This window comes from Micromys minutus, assembly GCF_963924665.1.
Source record: "Micromys minutus genome assembly, chromosome: 27".
NCBI classification, from domain to species: Eukaryota; Metazoa; Chordata; class Mammalia; order Rodentia; family Muridae; genus Micromys; species Micromys minutus.
The window spans coordinates 24,310,440-24,327,051 of NC_137962.1; the positions used below are offsets into that span (position 1 = coordinate 24,310,440).

General features: G+C 47.2%; 1 pseudogene across 1 annotated transcript; it reads right to left on the bottom strand.

Moving 5' to 3' along the window:
• Window positions 1–10,610: 10,610 nt before the first annotated feature.
• Window positions 10,611–15,780, bottom strand: LOC308438354 (nuclear receptor coactivator 2-like; annotated as a pseudogene). The gene is made up of 3 exons: window positions 13,650–15,780; window positions 12,842–13,062; window positions 10,611–11,681 (listed from the first exon to the last, which is right to left on the bottom strand). The product of its transcript is annotated as a nuclear receptor coactivator 2-like (transcript).
• Between the last annotated feature and the right edge of the window lie 832 nt (window positions 15,781–16,612).

The following is a 16,612-nucleotide window of genomic DNA, read 5'->3' on the forward strand; positions in this document are numbered from 1 at the left end:
CTTACCGCTTTGCTCTTAGGCTTCAAGGTCAGGACACAGACAAGAAGCTGCCGCTCTTGGCGTTCAAATGAGCTATTGGGATACTCTGATTTTGGTTGTACCACTTCCAGTTGTTGAAGTCTCTCAGTGTTCTTGCCGATGCTTTTACCTCCTTATCCTTGGACACTGCCGAATGCTCATGAGGGATTCCTACAAGTTATCCATTAGCCTCTGGAACTCTGCCAGGACCCCACTGAGCCAAAGTGCTCAGGCATGTATTGATTAGACATCCAGGTAGTTATGACAGCGGCCATGGTCACATTCCCGTGGCCTATCAATACTGAGCCTGGGAAGGAGTATCCTGGGTTTCCCTCCTTTTCTCTCTCTTTACCTAATTGTCTACACAGCGATTTTGCACAAATTTTACAGGGATTTCATAATGCGGTATTAGGATCTTTATTTTTGTCAAAATCCTATCTGGTAATCCAGTCTCTCTCTCTCTCTCTCTCTCTCTCTCTCTCTCTCTCTCTCTCTCTCTCTCTCTCTCTCTCTCTCCCCCTCTCTCCCTCCCTTCCTCCCTCAATATAAGTACACTGTAGCTGTCTTCGGATACACCAGAAGAGGGCATCAGATTCCATTACAGATGGTTGTGAGTCACCATGTGGTTGCTGGGAATTGAACTCAGGACCTCTGGAAGGGCAGTCGGTGCTCTTAACCACTGAGCCATCTCTGCAGCCCCAAAGAATTGTTCTTATCACAAAACAAAACTAATCCGGTGTCATGTTCTGTGAATCACTCACCTCAAGGTTCTCCTGCAGGGTTCTGGAGCTCACCCAGACCCAGGGAGTGGGTTATCTCAGTAAAGGTTCTTTGGAAAGCAGAGCCCGGCCATGGAGCTGAACGCCAATGACTCATTTGGAAAGTGATTCTGGGAGCAGTGAGGGGAAGGCAGTCCTGCAGGGCCCACCTGCGGTACCCACAGAAAACATTCTAGACCGTTCTGTTCAAAGATTTCTTCCCAGGCTCTCCCTCTCCTGCACTCCCAGGATTTGTGCTTCCTGCCTAAGCAAACAGGTCATGGGAGCAGAATGTGAGCTGGAATGAGTAGCGTACAGTAGGGCAGCTTGCACATCACTGAAGTGAGACGGGGCACATAGGCAGACTCGGTGCTGGAGACATAGCTGAGAGCTCTGTATCTGGATCAGCAGGCAGCAGGAAGAGACAGTGAGCCACTGGTCCTGGCTTGAGCTTCTGAAACCTCAAAGCCCACCCCCTGTGACACACTTCCCCCAACTAGGCCACACCTCCAATCATGCCACTCCCTATGAACGTATGGGGGCCATTCTCATTCAACCCACCGCAGGCAACAAGTGCATCGGAAGGAGCTGTCACGTGAATGTTCTGGTTTTGTGAGTGTGGGCTGTCCTGATTATGAACCACTGCATGCAACTGGTCGTTGGCAGTTTTTAACAGCAGTAATATCTAAAAGTTGTTGAGTATTATTCTGAAAGTCATTGAGTATTTTATGTGCACTTTAAAAAGATTCCGTAGTAAGTACTTTACAAAGAGCTCCAGTTAATAAGATTATTAGCATTATTGTTATTTATATAGCTACCGGTACATGAATTAACTTACAACCAGAGTAATTTTGACTATTTTGTCATCATTATTAGCAGTGAATATACATACATATAATATGTCTATATAATGATATATGTGTATATATAATATACAATTAATCACAATCCAAATGAAATCGGTTTCTGCATTCAAAGGTAAACCCAGTATCCACATCTGCTGTGTACTATCATATTGTGTGATGTGTACTATCATGTTGTATTATATGAAGCAAGCAAGGCTCTGTTGAGAAACATACTGTCTACTGTTACTATTATAAATGAACATGTTACTTTTGAGCAGTGTTAAACATTTTGCTCCAGAATAGCCCTATTTTTCTCTTCCTTGGTTTTTCAAACCTTAAATTAAAGGGCATGGTGGTGTACACCTTCAATCCCAGCACGAGGCAGAGGGGCAGAGGGCAGAGTCAGAGAGATCTCTACTGTTCGAGGCCAGCCTGGTCTACAAAGTGAGTTCCAGGACAGCCAGTGCTACACAGAGAAACCCTGTCTCAAAACAAAACAAACAACAAAACATTATATAATATCTTTTATAATAAGATATTTAAATTTGCTTAAAGGGCTTGTGTTAGAGCCAATTGTGTGACCAAGATTTTCACAAAGGAAACGGTAGGGCCTTGAACTGCAGGGAGCATGCACTGAATAAAGAGGCATGCAGGCGGGGTAGCTCTGATTCCTCAGGGACACAGGTCCTTAGACGCTCTAGGAGACCTGTGCTATGGGGTGGGCATCCAGGCATGGTGGCTCTGAGCGGCTGGGAGTTAGACAGGTTTCCTTATAGGTAGACTGGTAGGGAGAGGGCCAATGGCTAGGTAATAAAGATGGTGGGCTTCCCAGCTGGCCAGCTTATTCCTAATCCTCCTAGCCTCAGACAAAGCCTGATGGCTTATCAACAAGTTTAAGGATGTGTTTATACAAGTTATGAGCCACTGCTCATAACAAGAGATTGCTCATCTGCAATCTTGTCTCTCTTCAAACTGACCAGCCCTAAGTTATGGCCAAAACAATAACAACAACAAACCAAATCCTTCAAAGACATTTAAAGTTCTCAGTTGTTGCCTTCTGTCTATGATCCATCCCACAGTTACCTGGCAACAGCCAGGTATGCCTGACACTATAAAAGGGGCTGCTTGCCCCCCTCACTCTCTTGTTCTTGTTAGCTTACTCTCTTTTCCTCTTCTCCCTTTGTCCCTTCTTCCCCCATTCCTTTGCCCCCCCAATGTGCTCATGGCCAGCCTCCACTCCCCTACTTTTTTATTTCTCTGTCTCCCTCTTCCTCCCCCCTACTCTCTACCCCTACTACCCTCTTAACTCCCTTACCCATGCGCTGAATAAACTCTATTCTATAGGGTGACAGGCGCATGTGGATGGTCCTGGGGTGGGGGGAGGGGAGGAATGCCCCAGCATGGGTCTGAAGGAGGCACCCCCTTTCCCCACACCTTACCACACCCCCATAGAACATATCCCTCTCTGTCTTTTTATGAACACAAACCCAACCCTCAAAGAGACATCAGGCTTTGGCTTCCTAAGTTTTCCCTTTGCTTTTTCTGGGTGGGGGTCGGGGCTTCGTTTCTGTGTGCCTGCTGTATGTGTGTGTGTGTGTTTCCCCACTGTTAAAAAAAGCCTCCCTTCACTAGAATGTGGATGCCTCAGTCTTTCTTAGAAGGGAGAACAAAATACTCATGGGAGGAAATACAGGGACAAATAGAGGAGCGGGAACTGAAGAAAAGATCATCCATTGACTGCCTCACCTGGGGATTCATCCCACATGCAGCCACTAAACCCAGTCACTATTGCTGATGCCAAGAAGTGCTTCCTGGCAGGAGCCAGATATGGATGCCTCCTCAGAGGCTCTGCCAGAGCCATACTGATACAGAGGAGAATGTTTTCAGCTAACCACCATCGGACTGAGCACAGGGACCCCAATGAAGGAGCTAGAGAAAGAACTGAAGGAGCAGAAAGGGTTTGCAACCTCATGGGAAGAACAACAATATCAACCAACCAAACCCTCCACAGTTCCCAGGGCCTAAAACACTGACCAATGAGCACACACGGAGAGACCCGTGGTTCCAGGTGCATACACAGCAGAGAATAGCATTGTCTGGCATCAGTGGGAGGAGAGGCCTTTGGTCCAGTGAAGGCTCATTTTCCCAGAGTAGGGGAATGCTGAGGTGCTGAGGTGGGAGTGGGTGGTTGGAGGTAGGAGCACCTTCATGGAAGCAGGGGGAGAGGGGAGAGGGGAGGGAGAGGAGTGGGAGGAAAGGGGATAACATTTGAAATATAAATACAGGGACTATCCAATTAAAAAAAGGGATGAAAAGCATTTTTTGACTGGCTGATTCTATATGCTGTGCCTTTTAATTCCTTAACTGGCAGGGAAAATAAACTGACCAAGACCCCTACAAAGTAATGTTAGCGAGCATGCACTTAAACCACTAAACTGAACCACTCCAGGGGTGGAAAGGTTTATTGGGGATCAAAGCACCAAAGCTCTTTCTTCAAAGCAGAGAAAGATGGTGGGAAGACAGGCAGACTTCATATGATGGACAGCTGGGTCTTTGAGCTGATACAAGTGTCCAACTTCAGATTAGAAGATGCCCTTGCCTGAAAGTTGAGCTTTAGGTGGAAATTCTTGGTAAACAGAATTCCGAATTCTGGCTGACCTCAGCCCACCTCTCAGTACAGGTTTCCTGTGTCCCTGAGGGGTCAGAGCCACCCTGCATGTCTCTTTATTCAGTCCAAAGCCCTTACACTACCCTTTCCTTTGTGGAAATCTTGTGGGCGAGGGGCACATGGGAAATGGTTACATGACTGACTCTAACACATCTTTTTAAGCAATACTATTGTAATAAGCCCTTAGGTTTCTGTTTACCAGACCAAAGTCCTTCTGTTCAGGACCTTGTTACAAGCACTGCCACTTTGGTGGGCTGCTCTGGACGTGAAATTGCAGCCTTTTGTTCATGATAAGGGGTTGGGGGTGATGATAGACCTCCGGTTACTTCCAGCTGCTTGGAGGGCTTGATAAGGGAGGGGGTCTGGAATGCTGATCCAACGCCTGCAGGCAATTGTAAGAGACCTGAGGAAATTCTGCCAGATGCATCTGGTTTACTGACCCTCAGGTCATTTGACAAATTCTCTCCCCCAAAGAACCTCAGACTCTCACACTTTCATCCTCTCCACTCCAGAAACATCTCTCCAAATTAATCACAACTTACTATATTAATAATATAATAAGTATCAATTTTATAATCATTTTATAATTATATATGACAATCATATAATAAATTTATAATTTTATATTATAAATATAATTACAATTTTCATTAAAAATCTTTTTTGTTACAAGTTTTAAGTTAACTTTGCAGCAAGAAGCTGTAATGTTTTTCCTTGTTTGTTTTATTTTGTTTTTCCCACACTCCTAATAATGGTCTTATAAATCCTGAGATAAATCAAGTTTACGTTTAGGCAAAAGTTTTGAAGATAGTAAACAAAGCCAAGGAACCGGAGAGGGAGTATTCAGAGGGCCAAACATCTGCCATTACATTCGGCCATCAGTAACCTCCATTGGAAATAGTTTTCCTTTTAGCTGTTCTTAAGCGTATTGGTGCTTCTCCTCCTCCTCTTCCTTCCTGGGCTGTTCTGTCTTGTTTCTCCTTTTCCCAGTCACACAGTGAGGTGGCTACCTTGACGGGGGACAGAGGCTTTGGGGAAACTTTTAAATAAATGTGCTTAGATCGAGAGTGGGAAGACCAAGTTCCGTGTCCAGAGCCAGGCTTTTCAGCAGGTGAAGCAACATGGGAAAAGATTTTCACATTATCCATACAGAAAAGATATTTGAATCTCTGTAAGTCCGAACCCAGAGATCAGAGGGAGGGGCTAGAGGAGCGAGTGGAGATGGAAGACTTAAGAGAGAAGAGATGTTTCAGATCATTCGCTTGTGTGGTGTCCTAAATTGTCACCATCTGGGGAAAATTTCTGGCCATTGAGACTGATTATCTAGTGTGTACTGAGGTCAAGCCCTTTTCAGGAAGACTGTGAATCTGAGAGGACAGGTGAAAAGAGTTGATGTGTTAGGAAGGGCCCATGGGTGAGACAGACAGACAGACAGACAGACACACACACACACACACACACACACACACACACACAAGACAGACAGACAGACACACACACACACACACACAAGACAGACAGACACACACACACACACACAAGACAGACAGACACACACACACACACACACACACAGAGAGAGAGAGAGAGAGAGAGAGAGAGAGAGAGAGAGAGAGAGAGAATGTGTTAAGAAGGGCCCATGGGTAGTTCAGGCTGTAGCAAGTGAAAGTATGTGTGTGGGTGTATGGGGGGAGGAGACAGAGACACACATACAGAGAGAGACAGACAGAAACAGTGACAGAAACAGACATACAGAGAGAGAGAGAGACAGACAGACACACACACACACACACAAAGACAGAGAGAAACAGAGAGAGACAGAGAGAGACAGAGAGAGTACACAAGCTCCAAGAGCAAGCAGGAGACAGAACAGCTGAGAAAGAAGACGTCCCATAAAACCTTAAAAGGATGACAGGGAATTTTAAGGAACAGAGAGAGGGGTAGGTGGGAGAGACTTAGGAAAGGGGTTCATAAACAGGAGAGACCTGGGGTGGGGTGCATGCTGCATCCACAGAGTCTCAACTGGAGGCTGTCCCCAAGGGGAAAGAGACTCCTCTTAGAAAGCTTGTGGGCAGGTGTCCCTCATCCTCGGAGTGGGGCATCCAGGAGGGAATGGTGAAGTTGTCTGAGGCACCTGTGGACTCATGGGGCAGGCTCCAGAAAGCCAGAGATACAAAGCGGTCGGCTCCAAGGACACTGAGTGGTCAAGGAGCAGAAGTGGGTAGCAGAGGTGAAGGAGAGAAATGGCTGGAGAGGCAGCCTCTAAAATTTGGAGTGGAATATTAGATGGGAGAAGCCATGCAGGGAAAGTTCCATACACAGGCGGGACAAACTGTCATCAGTTCAGTTAGGAGGGGAAGGGCCCTTTGGAAGGCTGTCCAGTGTTTCTCTCCCAGGGTTTGCTGTGAAATATAAGTGAGGGGAAGGTTTACTGGGGATCAAACCTTGTCACCAGCACTGCTGGGTATTTTTTGGGGGGGGCAGCTTACTTTGGACTTAACAGGTCTAAGAGAGCATCATTTTAACAGGATGAGTATTTCGGATTGGAGGCTCCATTCTCATGCATGTTTGGGCAGAGCCAGTTAAATTTTACTTCCTGCTTTGCTAATCTGATGTGTTGAGCATGAATACGTCGCTGCTGCTTTGTGAGCTGGCGGCAGGAGCTGTCTGTCTGTCTATCCTGAGCTTTGCAGGGACTGTTGGCAAGTTGTTTCCCTTTTACAGGCCTCACCCACACCCTATCCCCATCCCAACCTCGTGGTAATATACAGGAGCCAGGCCAGGTAAACACCAACCTCACATTCACCTGTACTTTCCAAGTTCCATGTCAAGGGTATGTTTCTTGTCTTGTTTGACAAGTAAACAGGAAAGGGCAAGACAAAGAAATCCCAAAATGCCAATGAATTTTAAAGCCAAATGCAGGTATGCTTGACAGCAGATGGTGTATACACTTAAACATCTGCTCTCAGAATCATTGCCTGGTTTCTGAGAAGGGAGGTTAGTTGGTTCCTTTCAGTTTCTGTTTCAACTGGAGAGTACAAGCCTCTTGTGAAGGTTGTACTGGTTAGCTTTTGTGGACTTGTTACAAATTAGAGTCACCTGGGAAGAGGGACCCTTGACTAAAAATTTTTCCTTCATCAGATTGGCCTCTGGGCAAGTTTGTAGGGCATCTCCTTGATTGCTGATTGATGCTAGAGCCCAGCCCACTGTGGGTGGCGCCATCCCCTGGGCTGATGGTCCTGGGTTCTTTATAAGAAAGCAGTGTTCCTCCATGGTTCCCGTGTCTGCTCCTGTTTGGTTTCCTGCCTTGACTTTTCTAACACATGACCTGTGATCATGACTTGTAAGTAGAATGAACTTTCCTCCCAAAGTGTGGTCATTGCTTTGTGGAAGCCGCTGAAAGAAACTAAGACGAAAGGTGAATGTGGTTTCTCTTCATTCTCCCAAACTCCCTATGGCATGGGTGGAGCTAAGAATTATCTGAGAATCAGGCCTGTGTGTCTGTTGGTCCAAGCTTCCCTCTACCCCTCTGGGCTTCACCTCCCGGCGGGGAACGAGCACATTTGGTTAGTGTTGTCAAGACCTTTCCAGTCCACACCCATCTTTCAACTGCCTTTAGGAACTGTTTTTTAGCCAATTGCTTTGAGTGTTTCTATTTGACTTTTAACTGTAATTTTGCCTCTGTCAGCCAGGTGCAGGTCACCAAACCCAGGTGTTCACCAGGTGCAGGGCATTGGACCTCTAGTCTAATCTTGCACAGCAAGCACCTTGACTAAGCCTCAGTCCTCTTCCCCTATCCCGTCCTCTGTCTCCCCACCCCCACTCCTTCTATTCTAGACTGCCCTCAAACTCAAAAGGGAGCTCAGGCTGGAGTTTGACTACCGAACTCCATACCTTCTAAGTGCTGGGATTACAGGCCTGTGTCAAATTCTTAGAGAATTCGCTGCTGTGCTTAGTCTAGGGCTATGTGAGGTAGGCTTTCTGGCTAAAAAGTTTTTGCTCACAGGTGATGATTTGCCCAAGCCTGGCCTCCACATTTACAGGTGTCCCTCCAAGGAGTAACCCTGCTGCTGCTTCTGAATGCCTGCATGATTAGCGGTGTTAACTCCCAGCCAATCCCAGCTGGAGATATGTTAGGCCTGATAAGGCAGTAAAGAGGTTACACCTCACAGGGACTGCAAAGATGAACTAACTCATACTATCTGGAGCCAGGGAGAAGAGCCATTTTCGACGGAGTTTAATCACAAAGGCAGAACTGGCTAAGCAGGGATGTGTTGGCTTTAGGGAATGTTTCTCAGGACACGAGAGGTAATCCTAGCAAGAAAAAGGTGATGCTCAGAGGCTCTTAGAAAGATGGGCCAGGCTGTGAGTCTTGGGAAGTGGGGGACAGATGCTGATTTTCAAGGATATCACTTCTGTTTGTTTTTATTGCCGTTCAAGAGCCGGAAACGCTCTTTTATTTTGGAAGAGCACTGGGAACAGCATCTTCTCTGGGTATGACTTTGCCTTCTCTACCTTCAGGGCTTCAAAACGTGGGCAGGTGCTCCTTCTAGGTGTGGAAATCTTGCCCCAGAATCTGACCATCAGCCAACTATTTCACACAGGTGAGTCAAACCCAAATGGCCTGGACGTAGTCCTGCAGCGTGTCGTTAAGAGTAAAAAGCAAGAGCTGGTGGCCAGCTCGGTGACATGGTGTTTTCAAAAATAGTGCACCCAAGGCTCCGGATTCAATCTCTAGCCCCGGAAAGAGAGATAGAGAAAGGTAGCTGTGGTGTGAGTCATGTTAGAGGAACGGTAACACCCCACATCATATGTATAGGATTTTTTTCACGACTAAAGCATTATAGAAAACATGGGATGATAATGTCCTTAGAAATACATGCTGGTCACTAAACACTGGCTTTGTGGGATGCAGTTAAAAGCTGAGATGTCTGATGGAGGACAGCTAGAAGGAGGTGGTTTAAGAGACACTATGTTTGAAGAAACGACCGGAACAAAAAATGTTTTGCTATTATCCCATGTGTGTGAAGTGCATAAAATACGGCTTCTAAGATATGAATGTAATTAAAGTGCTCAGGTTCCAGAATATACCACGTTCCACAGTCATCCGAGGGATTTTTGGCAGTCTTACTCAGAGCAGTTTCAATTGCTTTTTTTTTTTCCCCCTTGCTGCTTAGTGATGTAGTTTCTCTAGGGTTTATTAAGAAAGAATATAAACATATAAAAATCAAGACTTGGTTCCTACAGTGGCTGTATATCCTATAGATTAGATACATGATTCATGAGCAGAATCTCAAGGTTTAGAAAAGTTTTAAGTCTACATACAAATCAGGTCTAGTCAAGGTTCGGGTAGCCTTCGCAAAACACCTTCAAAAGGCATTGCTCTGAAGGTTATCAAATTTAATTACTGAAGTACCTCATTTTTTGAGTCAACCCCACAATATGCATACCTCACAAAATTGTACAGTTAAAACACTAAGTTTCAGAACTTAAACTATTGCTTGTTTACATATAAATTGGGTCTTTCTGTACCTTATAAAATGCTGGCTTTATCAGCACTGCTAAAAACAAAACCAAAAAGACAAAAACGTGCACGGCCGAGGTCTGTTGTGACGTCTGCCGTCTATTTCATTAGTGTGTGTTCTCTCATTTTGGAGGCCTGAGCTGATGGGGCAGCCCAGGCTTCCTAAGCAGGTGCCATGGCCTGACTGGCATTCCATGTCCACTTTGCTCCTCTCCCGGACAGGAAATGCACAGGAAGCTGCTGCGTGTGGCTGGCACCACACTGAGAACTAAAGGGCTTCCCTGGTCTCTATGGTGTAGGCTGTTGTTTTTATTTTAACGGAATGAAAGAGGGAAGGACAAGAGAAGGCTGAGAGGGGGAGTAAGTAGATGCCAATCAAACTATCTCATTGATCTAAAAACAATTCAGAAATGAGTATTTCTCTTGGATTCATGAATTAGGGAAAACTAGTTTGGTCTTAACCGAGGAAGACAGGAACAGACACTTGTTAGTCCAACAACTGGGCCCTCCTTCCGACAATCTTGGCCGTCGGCTTCCAGGAGAAGTTGTCCCTCACCAGGTATCAGAACTCACAGTGTTGTCCAGGGTCTGTCTCCACTAAATGGAGGCTTTAAGCTTAGAACACCTCGTGTTGGTCTGTGTTAAAAATTCCTTTCCTCTAGATTAGATTCTGATTTTTTTTTTTTTTTTTTTTTTTTACACCAAATAGCCACAGGAGCCAAACAGGACAACAGTATGGTTCTCCTCAAACACACACATTTAAACACTGAATGGGGATGGAGTCGGCCTGTGGACGTTTACTTGACAGGAGATCTAAGTTGTACTTTGGTGGATGCAGTGAACAGACTTTGGGGTAGGTCTGGAGGCGAGCTGCAGGTTGCAGGCTGCAGGGAGAGGCCGAGGTAGCAGCCTCGCCAGCACGCTCTGTGCTGTGGGCCAGGGTCCGGCTGTCTGCTGCTGTATCCTGGGGGCACTGGCAGCACATCCTCTGGGTGAACACAAAGAGACACAGCTCTCCAGACTGGTAAATGATTTGGAAGCCCAGTGGGTTGAGGAAAGACGCAGACAGCTTCTCCAGGGTCAGCGGTATTTCCCTCTTGCTTGATCATGTCTATTCCAGACAGTTGGTTTGGGAAAAGGTTGCCTCCCCTCAGAAGCAGGGTCATTGACCTGCTTGGGACCCACGGAGGACAGCCCTGACATCGGCACGAAGGTGGCTGAGGTCATGGTCATCTGGCCTGTCCTCTGGTTCGTGTTCTTCAAGCCACCTGTGTTGGTTGCCATGGACACGCTAGTGTTTGCTTGTTGCCCAAGTGTGGTGGGGACTATTGTGAAAACCTACCGTTTCCACCCATGCCCCCCTGTGCCCATCCATTCATGTCTGAGGTGGGCTGGTAGGCTGGGTTGGGTTGAGACTGCTGCATCTTGGGATTACAGGTGGTATTGAGTCATCTGGGGAAACATTAGAGGGACCCTGGGGAGTCCTAGCCTCATTAAAGTAGGACCAGGTTGTTGACTTATTCCGTAGGTTCGAGGAAATAGGAACTGCTGGCCATTGGCCTGGGGCATCTGGGGACTGCTCATGCCTGCTGGTAGACTAGAGGGAGCCACCATGCTTGGGGGACTTTTCAATCCCTGTCCTCTCATCAAAGATGACTGCTGGGCCAGCTATTACTAATGCATCTGTCTCTGGGGAGGACGATGATCTAGGATTTCTCTCCGCCTCTCGGCCAGCTCCTGTGCCTTCATAGGAGCCTGAGATGGTACTCCAGGCCTCAGAGTCAGGTTCACATTAGAAACACTGCTGGTCTGATTGCTAAACAGCTGGCGAATCTGCTGTGCTCGAAGGCAACGCTGACCCGTCACACCTGTCGGAGCCCAGGAAGCAGCACTGTGATGGTCACAGAGAATGATTGGCAGTCGCACTTCCCAGCGTGCCTTCTGGGGAATGGGTACCACAGTGTCCAACTATGAGAGTCCCTTGTGCTGCTACTACTGCCATGAACTGACCAACAGCTATCCTGGCCAAAGACGGATGCTTCAGCCTCAGGTCATGAATAAGGGGCCTTCCGAGTTAGAAATGAACATGGGAGGAACTCGGTTTAACTCCCCCATAGCCTGAGAGAGTCCTGCCTATACACTGGACATCTGCCGGCGAGAATAGGCGGCCCTTCGGCAGCTCCCTCATGACCTGCCGTGTCCATGTCCTACAGTGGAGTCGCCAAGCAATAAGGGTGCTCTTCTAGACCAGCTGTGTCTGGCCTTGTGGAACTACGCTGGCCTCAGGGATACTGATAGAACTTTGGGGTTACCAGAGCTGGCCAGCTAGAGCCAAGCTGTAGCTACAGAGCGGTTATCGAGTCGAGTCCAGCATTATGCTGGAGCAGAAGCACCCTGTTTTCTATAGTGGCACGCATCTCAGACACAAATGGCCCAGGGTAGTTTAATCCTTCCATGCAAAAATCCAAACTTGCATACCAGGGGACAGTGGCCAAATTACACCATAGTTTGTATACAGTGCCCCCCGCCAGGCCTCAGGCCCACAAACATAGGACAGAACCAGCCAAACCAGCTGAAGCTTCAGCATTGCCTTCAAGCACAGCAGATTCGCCAGCCACTTCTGAATCAGATCTAATTTTCTAATGTGAACCTGACTCTGAGGCCTGGAGTTCCCTCTCAGGCTCCTACAAAGCCACAGATGCTGGCCGAGAGGCAGAGGGAAATCCTTGAACATCATCTTGTGCAGCAAAAGATGCATCAGCAATAGCTGGTTCGGCAGCCAACAGAGATGAGAGAACAAGGGTTGAAGAGGACTCCAAACATGGTGGCTCCTTCTGGTGTACCATCAGCCATGAGCAGTCCCTGGAGGCCCTAGGCCAATGGCCAGCAGTTCTGTTTCCTCCAAACTACAGAATAAGTCAGCAGCTCGATCTTGGCTCTTCCTGGGGCTATGACTTTCTAGGGTCCTCTAATGTGCCTCTCCAGATAGCACATACCCAAAGTCACATGATGCTATAGTCTCAGGTCGAAATCTCTTCCAAGTTGTCCAGCTCACTGCCAGCCTGGCCACTGGGCTCAAAACTCCTTCACAGATTCTATAGCGATTAGCTTGGTGTTACTGGCAGGATCTGTCTTACTGTCCAGTTGCTCAAGTTTGGGGCTTATTTCTAGTAAACCAGCATCTTCAGTATCTTCGTTGAACAAATAGCACAGTAGTGAGTTCTCCTCCTCCTTGGGGCTCTCTGGCTTCTGTTTGACAGTGTTATAGATGGTCCTGCAGCTGTTTGTATTTTGATGATTCCACTTCCCCAAGAAGTGCTGCCTAGTCACATACTCAGGTGACTTCATCGGACCTTTCCATTTTAATTAGTAAAATAAAGGCCAGAGCTGGTGATTAGGCAGAGGAAGGGAGGGGGAGAGAGGGAGAAGGACACAGGAGGACCAAGACGGAGTTTGGGAAGGATAAATTGGATCTAGGTGGGCTTAATTGGCATTAGGTAGGTATGAACGTTTTAAGGATGTTATAGGTCTTTTATCTCATAGAAGGGCAGTTTGTATCTTTTGTCCATTGGATGTAATCTTATTGTGTAGAGGGTTTGTGGATTGAGTTTGTTATATAAACCTGTATGAAAAGCTATCGGGCCTTAGATTCATGTTTCTTCTGGATGGGGTAGTCATTTTACCTGGGTTGAAGAGAATCGTGTGAGCGGAGTGAAATCGGGGACGGCTTGGACCGAGTGACAAGAGTCCGTGTGCCGGCTCCATGCTAGAAGTGGTGCCTGTGGAATGAGACCACAGGGCTGATAGAGATAAGCCAGATTCGTTTTAATATTTACTGCAACAGTCACTTCTAACCCAGGGGCTGAGGTGCTGGACTCCTGGCTCAGCTCTTTCCCTATGGCTTCTGCTGTCAGCTTGGCCAAGTCCACAGGGAAACTGCTGTCCTGTAAGAGTCTGTGCAAAATCTTAGGCTTCTTCTTGAACGAGGTGCTATGCATGGACCCAGGCCCAGGCAAGCTGCCTTTAGAGCCCTTGTGTCTGCCAAAGAGCGGAGCAAGGGTGAAGGTTCCATCTGGTCAGACTTGGTGGTCAGCAGCTGTAGGAGTTTGGTTCGCCCTTTGCTCTTATGCAGCAGGCCGTGTCCCTCAGCCCTGTCCCCGATGGCTGCCTGGGGCATTCTGGAATTGTTGGGCCCCTTTTCTTCAGGAGGGCAGCTGGCCTCTGTTGGTCCAGTTGTACCTTCTGATGGCTCTCCATAGAGTACAAAATGGTCCTTGGAGTCCAAGCTTCCCATCTTACTGAGTGGGGGAGGATTCACATTAACTGGGGTGTTCTGCAAACTGCCCATTTCTAGGTCGAGTGAAGCCAACAATGACCATAGTTGAGACCATGTGACCCTCCTGCTAAGGGCCTGCGGTGCACTGAGGAACTGTTACGAATAACTATGGCTATTTCCTGTGCTGCTGAAAATTCCCACTGGGGAATGCAAGCTTCCTACAGGGGAAAATTGACTGGGATGGCTGGGATGTGAGGCCCGCCAGCCATCCAGCCACACTGGGGCTCATGTGGTGCTCTGGGGAGAACACAGAGCTAGTTTGCTCTAGGTTCATGCCTGGGCTGCGTTGTGAGGGACTGTTCACTTTAAGTGGATGGTTACTACCCTGAGGAGTAGTTGCTTGCATGCCTGATACATGGTTTATGCCCCCAGGACCACCAAACCTGCCCATAGGCATGCCTGTTTATTCCTTTGGGCCATTCATGGGAAAGTGTATATTGTTACTGAGGGTCACATCTTGACCTGGGTTCCCACAACACATGGCCTGACAGGTGGGGCTGCTAGAGCTAATTGAGCTCAAAGCTTCCCCATCACTTGTCTAGTCAGATCCGGATTCATTACACACACATTCTGCTCTGTGTAGCTTATATTGGAGGCTCCTTAGTCCTTAGTCGTCTGAGAGCAGATGAGTTTGCTGTTTGTGCAACAAGAGTGCCATCAAAGAATCACGATTGATCTGACTGAACGCCAATCCCTGTCTCAGAACTTCATGATGATGCCTCTGGGTGTATGACAGAGACTCCCCTCCATTTGGCGTGTGGTACTTCTGAATACATCTTCTCGCCAGATCCTCTCCGCCTGGCTTCGTGGCATCTTTCATGGTGCTAGTGTCCAGAGAAGTGATCTTGCTTTGGAGGTCCTGGCGGGAGGTGAAGCTTTCTGGAGAGGGAAGAGCTGGTCTTTCCTTCACAGGGACTCTTCATGCCACACAAATCGAGCAGGACTGCAAATCTTCACCTTCCTCTTCGACAGACCTTGGTGGAGACACACGATCTCGTATTTCTGATGTGCTTCCTGCTTATCAGGGCTCCCTCTGAGTCTGGCAAAGGCTTCACTAGCATCCGACAGTCGAAGGTATGGCTGTTCCGCCTAGAAGGTTCTCCAGACCAAGGTCCCCCTTTCACCATGTAGTTTGGCAGTAGGATCTTGACAAACTCAGTGTGGTCCCCAACATTCAGGATGCTATAGACACTCTTGCTCATCAGTTCTGCCCGGTTATACTGTAGATACTGTGTCACATTCCAGGCTCACAGTGAAGAACCCATCGAGGGACTCAAGCATCATACATAGGCCCCAGTGCATCCTTGTCAATAACACCCTGCCCCGTGGACATATCTGACTTCTGCACTTCATCTTTCTGGGCTGCTGTTGCTTTCTCTTGGTCTTTGATCTGGCAGATCTGCTTCATGGTTTCTTTTAAGACGGCACATTTGTCAGGTTTGAAGTTAAAGTTGTCATTAAAATTTGCAAAAATCAGCTCTGCGTGTTCCTCTATGTGCTTACCCTCCTGCTTGTGATTACGCTTCTTGGTGCTCCTTTTGGGGTTGGGTCTGAGCTGGTCAGAATATTCCTTGCATTTTTTTAGTCCCTGCCCTGGACGGGTGAGAGGTCTTTACTCCCATCCCATTCATCTTGAACACATATTGGCAACTGTGCCTGAACAGTGCAAGAAGATCTGAAATTGAAGCCTGCAAAAAAAAAAAAAAAAAAAAAGTCTCGGCCAGTGACACGAGCTGCAGCCTCCTTGAGCTCTCCCATAGCGCCTCTTTTCTCACCCAGGACTCTGTGTCTTCCGGTCCTTCCCAGCCCTCCCCACCCACAGCCCAGCAGAGTCCCTGACTTGGCTATGCCTCAAGGATGGGCATCGCAGGCTTTGCACACCCAGGCAATGGTGCCTGCACACATCAACAGCCTGCCCGGTCAGAGCATGGCTCTGCTGGTCCAACTTCAACTTCTTAATTATTTTTGGTTTCCAGTTACAAAACGAGAAAATGGAGCCAAGGCTCTTATAATATGCAAGGCAAAAACATTTACAACCCTTTAAAAAGTGTATTTTATACATGTAATAATTCAATGCAACCTCCCCTAAGGGGGGAAACCCCATTGTGCCAGACATGCAGTGAGCTGTAAAGTTCTGGTGTTAAAAAAACACAATGGCATGGTTTTATGGTGTAGCTGGAGACTCTAACTCAGTAGCATGTTCACTTACATAAGAAGTGTTAAATTCGGAGAGTGGACATGTCTAGTCTCAGGGCATGGTTTGGGCCCAAGTGGTACAAGCTCCAAGGACTGCAACGGACTAGTGGCTTTTTTTTTTTTTTTTTTTTTTTTTTTTTTTTTTTTTTTTTTTTGCCTCAGGGCTAGCTGATATAATTGCAGCTATTTTAAGAAAAACAGTGCTTAAAATAAAGACTGAAAAGTGTCAACTAAGGTGACAGAAACTCCTAGTGGTATTCCCTATAC